The sequence below is a fragment of the Urocampus carinirostris genome, chromosome 7, assembly GCF_059441175.1.
Source record: "Urocampus carinirostris isolate Australia breed hairy pipefish chromosome 7, RoL_Ucar_1.0, whole genome shotgun sequence".
Classification (NCBI taxonomy): Eukaryota; Metazoa; Chordata; class Actinopteri; order Syngnathiformes; family Syngnathidae; genus Urocampus; species Urocampus carinirostris.
In genome coordinates this window covers 37,702,434-37,715,287 of record NC_142355.1, presented here as the reverse complement: position 1 = coordinate 37,715,287, position 12,854 = coordinate 37,702,434, and the positions used below count along the sequence as shown (strand labels likewise).

Here is a 12,854-nt window from a genome sequence, read left to right as displayed (position 1 = left end):
ATTAAAAATAGAAACATACAATAAGTGTCAACTGGTCAAAGTGTGTCAATTTATCAAAATAAGAGAAACATACCCAGACTAAGTAGTTGCACCATTTGCTTGAACATTGATAGCACACAAAAAAGACGATTGTGCATGGCTACCACATGGAATCAAAAGCACACATTAGTTATAAGGCTGTTGAAATTCCAAATTCAAAAGAACCTATCACTACCGCTGCTGCAAGATTGGAAGAAACCAGACAGCCTTGCTATCTCATCTCAAACTAGGCCATGTCATCAGCTGATAAATAATCCACAGAAGGGGATAAATATAAAAGCTCATAATGTTAAGAGATGCTCTTGCCTTCTTCGAGACACAACAGTAGGGGTTTACACACAGAACTGCTCTGATGTTTCAATGAGTTATATGTACACAGTATGTCCAATTTCGTTGTCACAACATATCCCATATTGTAACAATGACAATAAAGGCATATTCTATCCTATTCTATGTCATAGCGGATAAAAGGCACAAAAGATTATCTGTATCAAATTTTTAAATAAATACTGTCATGCTCCGGTTCCTGCAGGACTTAACAGTGCCTCCTCCTTTTCTATCACACTTTGAGTAAGTTGAGTAAAAATAGGCACAACTGTTATTCATTATTCAAACAAATACAAAGTATGATCGGTGAATGAAAATGTGCTGCCTTACTCCAAAAACGTGCAACAAGTATTTTCTCTAGGCATGCATTGCATGTCACAAGTTTTGTGTAACACCAAAACATCGCAAATACATTCAACAAGCCATTGCAACCATTTTATTTTTGGACGTGTTTAAAAATTGAATTCTAACATCAAGCATATGCATACGCATATTTATAGAGAAAGACACTGTACTGGAAACACACCCATACACTCACACATGCACCAAACATTCTCCAGAATGAGTTGCACCAGCGGTAAAGAGTGTGAAGTGTGTTGCCCAGGAACTAAACAATATATGACAGACATGACTGGGAATTGAACAGTTGACACTCAGGTCAATTGACAACCTGCTCTCAAAGTCAGGGCCGTTTCAATGATCTCTCATGCTTTTATGGCTACATTGGTCTAGCAGTTGTGTGGAATTAAACCTGGGACCTCTGACCTGTAACACGGCTGTACAAACCAGTCAGCAACTATGCACCCAATACTTTCCATTTTAAAAGATTTCTCATCTCAACATTTTCTGTGGATCCATCCTTGGGAAGTTGGAGCGAAGTTGAGGAGGCAAGAGTTATGAAAATGCCAAGTGACCTCCACAAAGGACAATAGGTTAGGCCATGAAACCAAGCGCCTGTTATTAGACCTGAACTTTCTGGTTTGTCTTCTTACGAGCAAAGAGGAAATTGACAAACAAGACAGGCATAAAAAATAAAGAGCTAATCGAACCACTGATTTAAGTGATCGGAGGTGTTCAGATGGAAATTGATGAACCCCATAAAACAAAGTAATAGTGTACTTCAGGTTACGAATATTGCACACCAAACACACAACTTCAGTGTCTGTTGGTTATTTAATTTATTGGTACTTGACTTTACTTTTTGTTGTGCCAACTTTTATCTTCAGTGTCTCTGTGTTCTTGACATGATATTGGGGGATTTGAGTTAAGGAATTGCTGTTGACCATGACCCAAATTTAAAGGAAACATATCCTGTGGTTTTAAGTGCTTTTACACTAAACTAAATAAATATACCTTACATATAACACAATGATAAAACATTTTCTTGTAAATTTTATTTTTGTGGAAACGATCCTTACCAGGAAATATGAAAAGTATGTCTCTACCAGGCAAAGCGTCATCTGGCACTGGATGCTAGCTTTTTAGAATGTCCCACAGATGAACAAGAGCCATGATCCCTGATGAACTTAGCATACCTTATGCCTGCAAAAGACTTTGCAGGGCAGAACTATGTTATGGCCCAAGCCATTATACCTTTAACATGTCAGATTGCAGTAAAGGTACACTTTTGAGTTACAATCAAACTCGTTTAATAAAGAAAAGCAAGCACATGTGTTCTTGGATTGCTATGAAATAATCCCACGGACTGAAGCGTGAGCCTCTTAGATGGCTTCATAGATTTCTGATTGGAGGATAGGATAAAACACGTGCATGTAAGCGCATTCTAATTGGTTTAGGCAGGAATCACATATTTAAATGCAGTGTATAATGTTGGTCGCTAGATGGTGTGCAAGTATAATTAATGATACATCACATCAGTTTATTGTTGGCACATAGATATAAGTCTTGGGAAAATTACCAGTGACCTACAAATTGTAGAGACAAAGCTCCTTTGGCTTGGGAAGCTCATGCTCCTGTCCTTGGGTTGTATGGGTTAGCTGAAAGGAGTTCTGTGCACCCGTTTGATAACAGATAGGGAGCCCCCCAGTGGCCTCCAGGCTGCAGAGACAAAGTTTCTTTGGCTTGGGAAACCTACTCTCCTGACCCTGAAGGTGTTTGCAAAATCGTAAAACCACACACATATTGAGCACTATAGAAATATAAATGTAAACATATATATTGAATAGAATATAGTATAAATGGCAAATTTGGACCATAATTTCCCTTACAGTATTCAAGCCTAGTACTCTTTTGATCTAATTGAAATACACGTCTACACTGGAGAGAAAAAATGTTGTATTATGTTTAAAAAATGTATACCCTACCACAAAAGATTCAGAAAACAGCAGTAAACATCCAAAATTCATTGACCCATCATACTGCAAAAAGCTGTGTTTCATTTGTAGATTATAGGCCAAATTTTTACCATCTAAAGATATGTTTTTCAGATTTTTTTTCACTATATTTTTTTCTTACATTTGACATTTTGCAGAGTAGAGCTGCAACCATCTTAGAAACGAAATTGAGAAAAATTGTATACTAAAATAATAAGACAACAACAACATTTCACGTGCAAATACTTTCTTTGATGACTTTATTTTTCTTTCCTTTTTTTTGCAGTGCCCAACCTCAATTTCTATCAAACCAGATGACAGCTCTTTCAAAAGATAACAGCATCTTAATTCATGGAATTTTTATTTAATACCGAAAAACACCAGATGACAGCTCTTTTAAAAGATAACAGCATCATTATTCATGGAATTTTTATTTAATACCGAAAAACACCAAATGCCTAGGTGTTTCTGATGACGGTCTGTCAGTGACACACATAGGCATTGTTGGTAGTGCAGGTCATTCGTCATGTTAACAAAAGCACTTAGCTAGTGTCATGACTCAGAATAAATTGCATAAGAGTGCGGATAATATGGTGCATTCTACTTTGAGCAAAGCAAACCTGCCTTCCATGGAAGAACAACAAGAAAAGGACAACTCATTGTGACCAATACCTGATTATATTTCTATTATATGGAAACCAGTTGTTTCTAAAAGCTAGCATTAGTACAAACAGGATACAGTGTGATATTGAAGATTGTAGATTTTAGAAAAAAAAAAAATTAACTGCGATTTTTTTTAGACCAGTTTTGCAAATTATATGCAAAAGGGCACATTCCGTGCTAGTTTTTCTTTTGTGAGTACTTAACCCTCCTGTTGTCCTCGGGTCAAAATGAACGGACTCTGTGTTGTTTTATTTAACATCAATAATAATAATAACAACGATAAAAAAAAATGTAACTCTTAGCACCTCTCTCTACCTGGCCTGCTGCTGCATCTTGCCTGCCGGGCAGAAGAGATGGCCAAACATACGTGCACACTCTCACCAGAAGCTAAATACGAGGCAAAAGGGAAGAGCATCGCTGTGTGGACTTTTTGTTGCCAACAACAAACAGAAAAGAACAATGCCAAGTGTCGTTTGTGTGGTAAAGTGGTCCGCTACTGTGGTAAATTTACATAAACACATGTAAAAAGTTCACCCAACAGAGAGCAACGGGCTGCAATCAAAAATGTAAACATGGTACAGTTGCTGAACAAAAACCTGTAAATCCATTGTCACTATTGGAACAGAACAGAGCTAAAAGGGCTTGTTCGTTACATTGGTGATTTGTGGGGTTTGACTCTCCTGGCATTTGCTCTATAACAGTTGTTGTAGTAGAAGGATTTTATTTTTAATCCGGCAAAGGTTTTTAGACTGTATTGTTTACAGTACACTATTTTCACTTTATTTTGAAAATATTGTATAATGGAATGTAAACTTGACATGTTGACATTGTTAAATTTGTTTTTCGTTACGTTGCCGCTTTCTTGACTGTCTTAGCTTTTGTTCTGAAACGGTTGTAAGAAATGTTTCCTTTTTATTTTTTTTAAAGTGTTAAAAGTTTGTAGTTGTTAAATTAAACATTTTAGTGTCTAAAATCGTTGCGCTGTGTATCATAAATCCAAACTACATTAAGGGGCTGGGAGTTCACTTATTCAATGATCATGACGTTTTCAGGCAAAAGGGTCGGTATCGGATTGGTATTGATCGATACTACCATGCATTTACTTGGATCAATCTATACTAAAATTCCCAATATCGCCGGCTCCTATTAATGACAATTAAAAAAAAACAATATATCGGCATAAATTTGTTTCAGAGTAGAGATTTTGTTATTTTCTGGAATTTGCCATTAGACTACAAATTCAATTGTCAGCTAGTCACGAGTACAAATGCAAGCTTATGCCAGTCATGTGTGGCATCCTTACCTAAAAGTCCAACAATCATAGGGCAATATAACTGACGTAAATTCCAATAACTATATTCTATAACTAGTTAACTAGCTATAGACATAGTTTAGTTCATGTTAAAGCTCTTCTATTTGTTTTTAAAAGTTGACAGGGCATGAATCAGATCTAAGGGCATAAAATCAGATCCAAGGGCATAAAATCAGACCGAATTTTTTACCTAAAAAAATAAATGTATTGAAGAGATTTTTTTTAGAATGTGATGGCAAATTAAAGGTTTATTCAACTATACATAAATTAACAACAAAAAGGTGATTTCATAATGGCCTTAAAAACTGAATGGTATTAATGAATCGAATTATAACCTTTTTGACTAAAACCGAATCACGTTTTTTTTTGCATTTAGAATCAAACCAAATATGAGTGCTACAAAGCACAAGGAAGGATGTAAATTAAAGAGAGGAAAAATGGTTTAACTGCACCATTTTTTTCTGATTTAGTTGCCCAGCTTTATCAAACCTCAACTCAAATAACTTCCAGTATTACTTCAAGTGATCAAGTAAGTCATTAACATATGTTGTACATTCGGTATTAATTTATCATCAAAGTAATTGGAATTTTTTTTTTCAACATTCAAACCGCATTGCGACTTTGGCAAAGTTTTGTTTTTTTCTGGTTATCCGTAGCAGCAATATGGCAGAAAATCAGGTAATCTCCCTTTATCTAGACTCTAGACCAGGGATTGCGAACCTATGGCTCGCGAGCCATATACTGTAGGACTCTGTTCATGAGTAAATACAGTATGGTTCGGAGATAAAATGGAACTCCTGTTATTGTTTAATGTATTCAATATGCAGAGCCAACTATCGCACATGCAGAGACGAGATAATACTGAACAAATCTCAGATCAGTCCAGTACATATAGGACACCGATTTGACTCCAGTTAACAGTCAAGGTGCCACAACAACATACCCCGTTTTGACTGTAAATCGATAGTGGGATTGTGGACGCGTTCTTAAGGATGAGCTGGGCACCCGTATGATGCGGCAGAGGTAAACCAGTGAAAGCTGTCAGGCCCTGCTGTTGAACAAAAGAGTGTGTCGTGTCACCCTGACCCGAGTGACATGGCCGCTTTCTGGTGTCCCATTCCATCTGGAGGGACGAAAGCATGACCAACTTGGGTGCCGAGGTGCCTAACTTGTTTGGGTGTTTGGGCAATTGGGTTGGCCATATGTGTGTTTTTTTTGCTATTTAGTTCCCTTTTATTTTCTTTGTTATTGTATGTGTGTGTCTTTCTGTCGGTCACCGCTCTTGAGGGATATGACCAAGGTAGATAGATAAAAAAATGGGTATTCGTGTATTTCTCTTGGAATTATGTTGCTGTTAAATGTCATTGCACTAGTTTGTCTTTGCACTATTTTTATGCTGTTCTCGAAGCACTACCTTGAAGATATTTTTTGCCTTTCTTTTTATCTTATTTTTTCTTTTAAGTCTTCAAAACGTGTTTATTTTGGAGAGCCATGTCTAAACCTGTTGTAAACAAGGGTTACTACGTTTTATCAGTGAGAATGAAGATAATTCAAATTTAAAACTAAACAAAAGTAAATGTATCATGGCCTTGAAAAGTGAATGATATTGTAATGAATCAAATCGTCACCCTTCTGAGTAAAATTTAATTGAATTGTTCCGCTTTCTAATCATACTCAGAAGTAGAATCGAATCACATTTTGTTTAAGTAAATACCAAGTGACTGTAAGAATCTTAATTGGCTGTATTTTTACAGTAGATCTGATCCAGGGACGAATGCAGCTTTTACTGCACAGTGCACAGATATAGAATATTCTACAAGCTTATACAATGTACGGGTGAATAATAAACGGCGTGCATTCCTCAAACCAAGCAGTTAGACAATTTGTTTTCAGTCATCTCCTCCTCGTGCAACATTTATGGGTGGCAGCATTATAACAGTCTTACAGCCCGGTGAAGGAATTCAATATCTGTGGTTTTAAAAAACGTCATTAATTAGGAAAAAAAACAACGATATTGAATTAATATCATTGAACTTCATGAATCATAATCATACTAAGGTGCATTTTTTCAAAATACTTTTTGAATTGGTATTTATTTATAAGATGAGCTTCACCTAAAGCAGTGCTTCTCAATTATTTCCTGTCACGCCTCCCCCCCTCCAACACACTCAATAATTTTATCAGCTTGATTTTGATATAATGTCATGAACAGCTATTCTTTTTTGGCTTCATGCTATCCGCTGACAAAATCTTTAAACATAGCAAGCATACCGATGTTTCCTTGTCTAACACAGTAGTCGAAATGAAGCTGATTGCTACATAAGCTTCATTAAACTTTCTTGTCTTACCTTTCAAGACTTTCATTTTCCTATTTATCCCCCATTTCCTTTCTTTTCATCCCCCAAAAATATTTTTTGGGCTGACCTGCATTGGCTCCCTGTTAGCTTAAGATGTGATTTTAAGGTTCTGTTGATGGTATACAAAATCATGCATGGACTTGCTCCCTCATATATTTCAGATTTATTTTCCCTCTATGTTCCGGTCCGGAGCCTTAGCTCTGAAAATTCTGGTCTACTCGTGATCCCAAAGGCCAAGAGATCCGCAGGTTTGAGAGCGTTCTCCATTTGGGCCCCGGTGCTGTGGAATGCTCTTCCCTATAAGATTCGATCCTCAGTGGAAAAGTTTAAATCCAAGCTTAAAACACCCCCTTATTCTATAGCATATGAATAAACTATATTTTATGTAGATAATATCTGTTTATTATTTGTTATTGCAACATCCATTGCAGCCTGGTCATTGCAGAGCATGGCTGCTACATCATTGAACGCATACTCAACAATGAGAGCGCTTCTGCCCCCTAAAGTAGTAGAGATTCAATTGCACTATATTCTAAGACAGTAAAAAAAATCCTGAAGTCAAACGCTACACCCTTGGTGGAGCCTTGAACCACACCAAGGGAGCCCTACTATTTGAGAACCAGTGACCTAAAGGGAGCTGGCATGATTGTTGGCCATCTTGCTGCTACGGGTACCCAAAAACTGCAAAAAGGCTGGACAAAAATTGAAAAGTAAAATGGTGTGTTTTGTTCACTCTTTTGTAGTTCATATTCTTTCTTGAGCTTTGTAGCACGGCACAATACAGCAACATCTAGTAGTCAAATGTTACACAATGTACCTTTAATATTTGACCAGTAGATGGCACGGGATTGTCTAATGAGACAAAAAAATCCTGTGCACCTTTGGAGGTGCACAGCGTAGTAGCAAGATGCCAGACAAACATGGCAGCGACTACTAAGTAGGAATTCCACTGTGTAAAAGAAATACAAATTTCACAACCTAAGAATACGAATGAAAAATTACCATTAGTACGATAGTTAGTGTATTTTTTGCCAGTTATCAAAACAATGTTTTATTTTACTGAATGAAGGTTTTTTTTGGGTACCACTTGGAGGCACTGAATATTAGACTTTGTCCCGTTAAGTGAATACTATTCATAAATGGCTGTATTTTACAGTTTATCAGGACCAGGCTTTGTTGCAAAGTGCACGGATATATTCTTGAATTTTACGCAATGCACAGGTGCATAATAGCCAATGACCGCATACGTTCCTCAAACCCTGCAATTAGACAATGTGCTTTCAGTCAGCCCCTCCTCATGCAACATTTTCGGTAGGCAGCATAACAGTCTTAGAGACCGGTGAAGAAATCCAACTTCCGCAGTGATACATTTGCAGTGTTCCCAACATTGATATGGGTGTCTAGGAGCTTGATATGGGAGTCTCCCCCCCTCTGCGAGGCAACATTTGTATTTCTCTCGCTATGCATTTTCAAATAGTGTATTTGAATGATTCGTGTTGAGCTTGATGGTAAACGAGACGTTCAGGAACCTTCCTCCAAGTTGAACACTTCTATTTAGAGGTCGTTGTTTACAACCAACAATTCTACATGGAATAATAATAAGGAAGGCACACGTCGCAGGAACTCAATTCAGGCGTCTGAATGGAAAGGAGAGGTGGTTGTCGATTTTAACCTCACTAATGCTAGCTTACAGACATAACAACATGCGGTGCAAAGGCGGACACGAATTCGGAGAGAAATTATTTTCGTATTCATCGCGTACTTACAACAAGCCGGGCGGGTTCTAATTGGCAATGTTCCGTCTGTCGTAGTATGAGAAAATGGAGATTTAAAGAAGAGGTTCCAACTCAAGTTCCCTCTTCAGTAAAATGTCCAAACAGTCTTCGCACCGTTTCCGGTAGTCAAAAAATAACAGAATTATGTGTTTTATCCGCCGAGAGATTTTCTCCGCTAAATTTCACAGAGGGAATCGGAGGCATTCATTATCGGTTCGACCGAAATGTGGTCACGTCGAACAATGTGGCTCCAGTGTGAGAGGCAAGAGGATGGGGAGGGGGGAACAGGGGATGGGGGGTGCAGTGGGAGTGCGTGTAGCCCACGCCCAGCGCAGACCCACGCAGAACCGCCTCGACGTGCACGCGCAATACACGCCGGTGCCGCGCACATCGCGGGAGCGCGCACCCTAAACAAGAAATCTTACACCGCACATTCAAAGTAAAGCTCTTGATTATTTTGAATACTATAAGACAACAACATTATAGCGTACGATCCAAATGAGTTATAAGTCGTTTTGGGCTTGTTACTAAAAAGATGTAATTAGTTACCGTTACTAGTTACATCATTTAAAAAGTAATTCAGTCACCCAAAAGTAGCGTGTCACTCTTGAAGGATTTTACATTTTATTTATTTGACTATACGGGATTTCATACAATGTTATACAAATTACAGTTATTGAATGCAATGAAGATTTTTCACAGAGGAGGCTGAAGTTCGATGACAGGTCGCACCGTTCCAAGTGTGGAGTGGTTTGGCTGGGGTATTTTGATAACGGGGACAAGGGCTGACGCCGGAGGAGCCTGGGACGCAGGAAAGGAGACATTGTTTGGAGAAGTTGTTCTGATAAGGTTTGTTGGTGTGAGTTTTTTAGACGTGGTGGCGCCTTTCGGCAAGGTGGTGGTGAAGCTGGCATCTGACCCGCCCCATGGGAGGGGTCTTTGTGACGCACCGGTCAGACGAGGTGGCGACTAGGTGGGGGCCACGTGGGGAGTTCCTGGCCCGCCCATGCAGGAGGAGCCAATACCCCAGCCTGTGAAAAGACGTGGCCGGAATACGGAAGAAGAGAGATGGGAGAATGAGAGGGAGGCTCGACGAAGACTAATTAGACTAATTCAAAAATAATTCGTCTAAATTCGATGGAATTCACTTAGTTAAATACTTTAAGAAAATAAATCTGCCCCTGTGTGGAAATGCCTGTCTGTTGTCAATATTTTCCCTAAATTAAGAAACGAGCATGCATTGTTAGGTGAATGAAGTTTCTGTTTGGTTAATGGAGTCAGATAACTCATTCGAACAATTTGGTAAACGCTACATTTGTAATGTAGTTTTTCTATAGCAACTCTGAAAGTAATTATCTAGCTACAAATTACCATACATAATTGCACTGAAGCTGACACCCTAAAACAGCTTAAAGACAAACACGTAATAAAAGAAATAGAAGTATGATGACCCTTGATGTGATCAATTATGCAATCAGTTGCTGATTAAGTCTCGTCCCCAATTTAATAACAAAATATCAGGCAGTATAAACATTCACACAAGAGCTACTGTTGGTTGAACTCACACCGTTCACGTGCCCACACAGACTGACTTCAAAGCACACTACTTCAAAGCCCAAAACTTCTCTCTCCGCGACACGTCCTTTCTTAAAGGGACCATGTGGGAACACAAACAACAGGACTACATAAGAAAGCCTTCATTTATCTTGTGTAATCTTGAGAGCTTGCGGACAAGCACTTAGCCGAGACATTCAATATCCGTTTTGCCTATGGGCTTCAAAGATGTCCTTCTCCATTGCTGGGTGTTGTCCACGAGGTTTTCTTTTTTTTCCAAGTGTAATGACCCTCAATCGTGTGCGACACAAGGGTTCACAGTCACTCGGTTTATTGCCTGCATTCAGTAAACAAAACAATACAAAAGTCAGGGCGTCTGCACACGACTGCAATCATCTTCAGCACGATGTTATTGAGCTGCAGCTATGGCCAGCAGACAACATGCGAACACATTAATAGTGAAACTTTAATAATGACAATGAACATAGCTTTCCCACGTACCTGCATTCAGCAAACAAAACAATACAAAAGTCGGGCCGTCTGTGCACGACTGCATTCATCTTAAACATTAACAAAAATACAAAAACAGGACATCACTCAACATGCCGCACCTCGTGGCGTGGTTACATTGAAACATGTTGCATCACAGTAATCATCGTTTCAAGCTGCATTACTTTACTTTTAATTAGTGCTTTTTTATATACATCATTTAGCACAACTTATATACATTTAAAAATAGTTTGTGAAAGCAGCTCCTATATCTAGCAAAGTATGCAGTTTTACCCAAACTGATATTGGGCACAGCTTACCTTCAGCACGGTGTTACTGAGCTGAAGGTACGGCAAGCGCAAAAGCCCATAAAGTGCCAAACGAAAAAGACAGTCGCACATGCCCACGGGTTAACAAATGAATGCGGTACCAGAATTTTGACAGTAATGCAACAAAAACACAGATTTTGTGAGAATTTAAAAAAAAAAACTCAAAACAATCAAATTTCAACTCTGTTGCACAAGTATGGTGTATTGCAAACAATTTTTAAATTAAAACAACCAAGTGTCAGAGCATGTTTACCGTAAATTCTGTGCTTACTTTTGCCCTATTGATAATTATTTCACGTTGGTTTGTTTTTCTTGTATAAGCCACGCCATTTTCCATACGCTGTCTTCTATTCGCTACTGGGAAGTCGTGACAAACAACCGAACTTGTGCATTTAATTTGACTCCCTATTTTCAATATTTTATCTTATAGTTGTGACTTGTAAATACAGCTTAGATGCAAGTATATATGGAAGGGAGATTATCAGTTGAGAGAAATTCTTGTGTTTGAGACAGTGCCACTGCGACCGTATTTAGTTGCACTTTGTACGGCCATATAAATATGCCAATCCCTTGAATGACGTGAGGAGGGATGTTTATTATGGGAGTAGGCTCACACCTTGTAGCGTGGATTACAGACTACCTGACAGGCAGACCCCAGTATGTGAAACAGGAGGGTTGTACATCTGACATTGGTAAGCAGCACGGGAGCGCCGCAGGGGACTGTGCTCTCTCCGGTCCTGTTCACCCTGTACGCGTCGGACTTTCAGTACAACTCTGAGTCCTCCCACGTGCAGAAGTTTGCTGATGACACTGCAATCGTGGGATGTATCAGAAGTGGACAGGAGGTGGAGTACAGGAAATTGATCCAGGACTTTGTCCAATGGAGCAACGCTAGCCACCTGCACCTGCACACCACCAAGACCAGGGAAATGGTGGTGGACTTCAGGAGGCCCAGACCTCACCAGGAACCTGTAACCATCAAAGGAGAAAGATAAAGAATTTGTCCAGACCTACAAATACTTGGGTGTGCAGCTGGATAATAAACTGGACTGGACTGACAGAAGTTCTGCGCAGGAAAGGACAAAGCCGACTGTACTTCCTCAGAAGGCTGGCGTCCTTCAACATCTGCAAAAAGCTCCTGAAGATGTTCTATCAGACTGTTGTGGCAAGCGTCCTCTTCTATGCGGCAGTGTGTTGGGGAGGCAGCACTGAGAAGAAGGATGCCTCTCATCTTAATCTGGTGAGGAAGGCAGGCTCTGTTGTGGGCACAGAGCTGGACCGCCTGACAACTGTAGCTGAGAGACGGGCACTGAACAAGCTGCTGTCACAGTCTTGTTCCAGGGACAGACTGAGGAGATCATTTCTCCCTCATGCCATGAAGCCCTTTAACTCCACCCGGGGGAGTAAAATCCCTCAGTAAACCCCAACCCCATATTTGCATATTACCCTATTTTTATTACAGTGTCTATGTTTAGGAACACTATTTAAATGCTTTTTATTCCACACGTTATATTGGGTATTTTTGTATTCTATAGCTCTTATTTTATTTTTTAACACAATGATACTGCTGGGAATGTGAATTTCCTTACAGGGATGAATAAAGTATCTATCTATCTATCTATCTATCTATCTATCTATCTATCTATCTATCTATCTATCTATCTATCTATCTATCT

The 12,854-nt window shown here is 39.1% G+C and overlaps 1 protein-coding gene across 1 annotated transcript in view; it reads right to left on the bottom strand.

Annotated features, from left to right (window-relative positions):
• Positions 1–9,089, bottom strand: part of LOC148363262 (GTPase HRas) — a 37,762-nt gene extending 28,673 nt beyond the window's left edge. The window contains exon 1 of the mRNA XM_088340883.1: positions 8,798–9,089. The gene's annotated coding sequence lies outside the window, so the exon portion shown is untranslated. The remainder of the gene's footprint in view (positions 1–8,797) is intronic.
• Between the last annotated feature and the right edge of the window lie 3,765 nt (positions 9,090–12,854).